Genomic DNA, 6,177 nt, shown 5'->3' with positions numbered 1-6,177 from the left:
TCTCTGCATCCTTCTTTGTCAGGCTGTCATTTTTGGGCATTGTTCTCGACTTGTCTTGACAGCTGTCTTCAATTATGTTTTGGGAAATGAGATGACCAAACTTATTAATATCATTTCCAGAGTAAAAGTAACTTCATGTCATCCATTTTGGTCAGCAGAGAATAACATTTAGAACTTAATATTTTTGTTATATTTTGGATACTTGAAATTACCAGCAAAGGAAATTCTGGATAAGTGAGATATTCACTGTATGGTATGTTACAAATCACTGATGAAATTGAATGGCAGTTATGCTGAGCAAAAGGTGAGAGGAACTTGCCAAACTCATCTGTATTCAGTTGTGTGAACAGTTTTCAGAGTTCTGCTCTTACCTATGCCATGTGCATTAGAGTATGTATCACACACATTTCAGTGTATAAATGTATATGCAGCGATTTCAAGAACATAAATGCAAGTTTTAGTACTAGTAAAACATTTACAAATACAGATAAAAATATCATATTGTCTCAGTTTGGTAAAACTACACTGGAAGGGAATAATGGATCACATGGTCACAGTCACTGCAATGTGGATTAAAGTAGATATTCTATGTAGACTACTTGTCCCCAGGCTTGAGAAAAAGAGATGCATTTTAACATGTTATTGGAAATTTTAAAATGTTGCTTAAAGGAAAGACTTAGAAGGCAAGTTTTGAAGCAGAGATTATCTGATGAAATGTTTACAGGGCAGAGCAGGGGATGAGGTGTGACTACAGGAGCCTGGCACCCTTTGGTTTGAAGATACATTTATCAGAAATACCATAGCCACTAAAGGAATGTGGCATGTGTCTGACTCCTATAGCATACTACAATATTCTGATATTAAAATTCTCATTGCAAATAAACATCTCCATTACTTGAACATACACAATATGCAGTTACGATAATACCTTTAGTATTTGGAGCCTTATCATATAGTACAGAGTAGGTGCCCTGAAAGAGTAAGCTTCAAGGTATACTGGCTGATATTTTTAAGCATATATTTAGCACATCCTCTGTGCCAGGTATAAACACTTGAGATAATGATCATGAAAGTGAGGAAAAGGGGGTTGGTTAGCCTGGGCTGCCATTCTACCCCATTGCCTAGTTCCTCTGTTGTTTGCTTTGTTTATGAGTTCCCTTGGCCTGATACAAGTTTCAACTTGTGGGTTTGGAATAGATACTTTTTATAGGCTGAATGTTTGTGTCTCCCCAAAATCCATAGGTTGAAGCCCTACCCGCAATACAATAGTATTTGGCAACGGGGCTTTGTTGTTGTTGTTCAGTCGCTCACTTGTGTCCGACCCTTTACGATCCCATGGACTGCAGCACCCCAGGCTTCCCATCTTCATCATCTCCCGGAGTTTGCTCAAATTCGTGTCCATTGAGTCGGTGATGCCATCCAACCATCTCATCCTCTGTCGTCCCCTTCTCCTCCCGCCTTCAGTCTTTCCCAGCATCAGGGTCTTTTCCAGTGAGTCAGCTCTTTGCATCAGGTGGCCAAAGTATTGGAGCTTCAGCTCCAGCACCAGTCCTTCCAATGAATATTCAGGGTTGATTTCTTTTAGGATTGACTGGTTTGATTTTCTTCCTGTCTAAGGGACTCTCAAGAGTCTTCTCCAGCACCACAGTTAAAAGGCATCAATTCTTCAGCACTCAGCCTTTCTTATTGTCCAGCTCTCACATCCATTAGATGAGGTCGTGAAAGTTGGGCCCTCATGCTGGGAATAGTGCCCCTGTAAGAAGAGACACCAAAGAGTGTGTTCGCTTCCTCTCTCTGAGAATACACAAAGAAGAGGTCATGTAATCACAAGCCAAGTTAAGAGGCCTCAGAATGAAACCTACCTTGCCAGACTTCCCAACCTCCAGAACTGACAAATAATTTTTTTGTTGTTTTTGCCACCCAGTCTATGCTATTTTGTTATGGCAGCCCTAGTTGATGAAGACAATTAACCTTGCCTGTGGGTAAAGCAGACTAGCCCAAACTGGGATCACAAGTTACTTCAGCCATCCTGCTCTAGACAGGTTCACTAACTGGATCAAACTGCACTTCCTAGGTGGCACTAGTGGTAAAGAACCCACCTGCCAGTGCAGTTTAGACATGAGAGATGCAGCTTCCATCCCCAGGTTGGGAAGATTCCCTGGAGGAGGGCATGGCAACCCACTCCAGCGTTCTTGCCTGGAAAATCCCATGGACAGAGGAGCCTGGCAGGCTGCAGTCTATAGGGTCACACAGAGTTAGACACAAGTGAAGCAACTTAGCATTCACGCATGCCCTACTAGACTTTATTTAGAAAAGAAAACTATCAAAGTGTGATTTTCCCCCTTAGTTGAATGGCGAATCAGTAAAGAATTGTGCATCTGCCTATACACTGACTCCAAATGATGAGAACATGATTTCACCACCAATTAGACCAAATATCCTAAATATCTCTGAACTTTATGATTTGACCATTGAAGAAAGAAAAATCACTTTATTAAAAAGATTCTCCTGTTAATCAATTGGAGCTTCAAAAAACTGGACAAGTAACATCTCCAATGTTTATAAAACTCATTTTCAATAAAAATATTTTTAAGCCTTGACAGGTACTTTTAAAAATCAGTAACCAAAATAAACATTATAGGAAAACCACATTAGTGAATAATGAAGATATTTTCAGGCTGTTTATACCTATAGAGCCACTTCCTTATAATGCCCAGTGCTTGGTTCAGTTCAGTTCAGTCGCTCAGTTGTGTCCAGCTATTTGTGACCCCATGGACTGCAGCATACCAGGCTTCCCTGTGCATCACCTACTCCTGGAGCTTGTTCAGACTCATGTCCATCAAGTTGGTGAGACCATCCAACCATCTCATCCTCTGTCATCCCCTTCTTCAGTCTTTCCCAGCATCAGGGTTTTTTCCAGTGAGTCAGTTCTTTGCATCAGGTGGTCAAAGTATTGGAGTTTCAGCTTCAGCATCAGTCCTTCCAGTGATATTCTGGACTGATTTCTTTAGGATTGACTGGTTGGATCTCCTTGCAGTCCAAGAGACTCTCAAGAGTCTTCTCCAACACCACAGTTCAAAAGCATCAATTCTTCAGTGCTCAGCTTTCTTTATAGTCCAATTCTGATATCCATATGTGACTACTGGATAAAACCATAGTTTTGACTAGAAGGACCTTTGTTGGCAAAGTAATGTCTGCTTTTTAATACGCTGTCTAGGTTGGTCATAGCTTTTCCTCCAAGGAGCAGGCGTCTATGAAATTTCATAGCTGCAGTCACCATATACAGTGATTTTGGAGCCAAAAAAAGAAAATAGTCTCTCACTGTTTCCATTGTTTCCCCATCTACTTGCCATGAAGTGATAGGATCAGATACCATGATCTTTGTTTTCTGAATGTTGAGTTTTAAGCCAACATTTTCATTCTCCTCTTTCACTTTCATCAAGAGGCTCTTTAGTTCTTCTTTGCTTTCTGCCATAAGGGTGGTGTCATTTGCATATTTGAGGTTATTGATATTTCTCCCGGCAATCTTGATTCCAACTTGTGCTTCATCCAGCCCAGCGTTCTGCAAGATGTACTCTGCATCTAAGTTAAATAAGCAGGGTGACAACAAACAGCCTTAACGTACTCCTTTCCCAATTTGGAAGCAGTTGTCCGGTTCTAACTGTTGCTTCTTGACTTGCATGTAGATTTCTCAGGAGGCAGATCAGTTGATCTGATATTCCCGTCTTTTGAAGAATTTCCCACAATTTGTTATGATCCACACAGTCAAAGGCTTTGGCGTAGTCAATTAAAGCAGTAGATGTTTTTCTGAACTCTCTTGATTTTTCTATGATCCAATGGATGTTGGCAATTTGATCTGTGGTTCCTCTGCCTTTTCTAAATCCAACTTGAATATCTGGAAGTACATGGTTCACATACTGTTGAAGCCTGGCTTGGAGAATTTTGACAATTACTTTGCTAGTGTGTGAGATGAGTACATTTGTGTGGTAGTTTTAACATTCTTTAGCATTGCCTTTCTTTGGGATTGGAATGAAAACTGACCTTTTCCAGTCCTGTGGCCACTGCTGAGTTTTCCCAATTTGCTGGCATATTGAGTGCAGCACTTTCACAGCATCATCTTTTAGGATTTGAAATAGCTCAACTGGAATTCCATCAACTCCATTAACTTTGTTCGTAACAATGTTTCCCAAGGCCCACTTGACTTCACACTCCAGGATGTCTGGCCCTAGGTGAGTGATCACACCATCGTGATTATCTGGGTCATGGAGATCTTTTTTTTATAGTTCTTTTGTTTATTCTTGCCACCTCTTAGTATCTTCTGCTTCTGTTAGGTCCATACCATTTCTGTCCTTTATTGTGCCCATCTTTGCATGAAATGTTCCCTTGGTATCTAATTTTCTTGAAGAGATCTCTAGTCTTTCCCATTCTGTTATTTTCCTCTATTTCTTTGCATTGATTGCTGAGGAAGGCTTTCTAATCTCTCCTTGCTATTCTTTGGAACTCTGCATTCAAATGGTTATTCTTTTCTTTTCTCCTTTTCCTTTAGCTTTTCTTCTTTTCTCTGCTATTTGTGAGGCCTCCTCAGACAACCATTTTGCCTTTTTGCATTTCTTTTTCTTGGGGATGGTCTTGATCACCACCTCCTGTACAATGTCACGAATTCCATCCATAGTTCTTCAAGCACTCTGTCTATCAGATCTAATCCTTTGAATCTATTTGTCACTTCCACTGTATAATCGTAAGGGATATGCTTTAGGTCATACCTGAATGGTCTAGTGGTTTTCCCTACTTTCTTCATTTTAAGTGGATTTTCTATTGGTGGTACAGTGGTTCAATTGCATTAATCCAATATTCTTAGTTAATAATCACAGTTCATTTTTGGTGAGAGTAAATATTTGATTTACTAGTATAAGGCCAAAGAATTATGAGTAATTAAAATTGTCAAGATTGGGTAAAAATGCAAGATAAACACTGTACAATTTTTGCAATACATAGCAAAATGAACTAATGATTTAAAGCAATAAATTATATTCCTGAATTAGTTTTAATAACTAACAATCTTTAAGTGGTGAAAGATTTTTCTTATTACTAGACAGACCCTTCAGTGGAATGCTATGGAGGGAAATTAAAATCTAAAATGTGGAATTAAAATAGATGATCTTTATGTTCTCTTCTAATCCTGGGATTCTAAGAAATAAGAATTTCAAAGAATTCTTTGACCTACAAATAAAAAGGGTAATGATTTGTCCAAAACTCTGATCTTGATTATACATATATTTAAATCTTATTCAAAATGAACATTTGGGATTTAACTAAGAAGCATTTCAAAAAAGGAAAAACTGTTAAGTCTCTTCTGCCCATACACTTATGAGCAAGAAAAAAACATAAATGAAATGAAATATTTTATTTGAGTAAAGAAAAAACTCACAATTCTAAGTTTCAGTTGTTTTATAAATACTTACTTGAATTCACCCCTTGATAAGTCTCTCTAAGCAGTAAGTCAGTATCCTTGGCACACAGTAGACAGTGCCTGTGTATGTGGGTATGTGTGTTTGGCTAAGAGAATTCAAATTAATTTTCTATTTTAAATCTGATAAGTGTAACAGAAAAAGTATGTGAAGTTAAATTGAGTAATGTAAATAGTACATTTTAGTGGTCCCAGATGAGTCATGTAAGATTCATGATTCTCTTGGGAAAGAGAAGAAAATGAGAGAATCAAATCTCTGCAAATAAACTGAGCTAAACTTTTATATTTTTGGAAAGTATATTGTACAGTGATTTTAAGGAAATCATGTACATTCAGAACTTAACCTTAAGACCCAAACTACTGATGCTGAGCATTCTAAATTCCTCCAAACTGACTCAAACCCAGGACTTATTTTCTAAGAATCTAAGATGAGGAATGTGTGTGTGTGTGTGTGTTTGCAAGTGTGCAAATATTTGAGTCACAGTGATCATATAGATGTTTCCCCAGAAAGGATCTGATCAAAACTTTTGAGACAACAGCCCTATGTGTGCAAATATTTGAGTCACAGTGATCATATAGATGTTTCCCCAGAAAGGATCTGATCAAAACTTTTGAGACAACAGCCCTATTCCACTACTACTGGTACTTAAATACTTCCCAGCAAAAAGTGCTTAGAATTAAATAGAATTTTTTTAATAAGCAGTTTAATT

This window comes from Bos indicus x Bos taurus, chromosome 9 (assembly GCF_003369695.1).
Source record: "Bos indicus x Bos taurus breed Angus x Brahman F1 hybrid chromosome 9, Bos_hybrid_MaternalHap_v2.0, whole genome shotgun sequence".
In the NCBI taxonomy this organism is placed as follows: Eukaryota; Metazoa; Chordata; class Mammalia; order Artiodactyla; family Bovidae; genus Bos; species Bos indicus x Bos taurus.
This window is presented reverse-complemented; position numbering follows the sequence as displayed.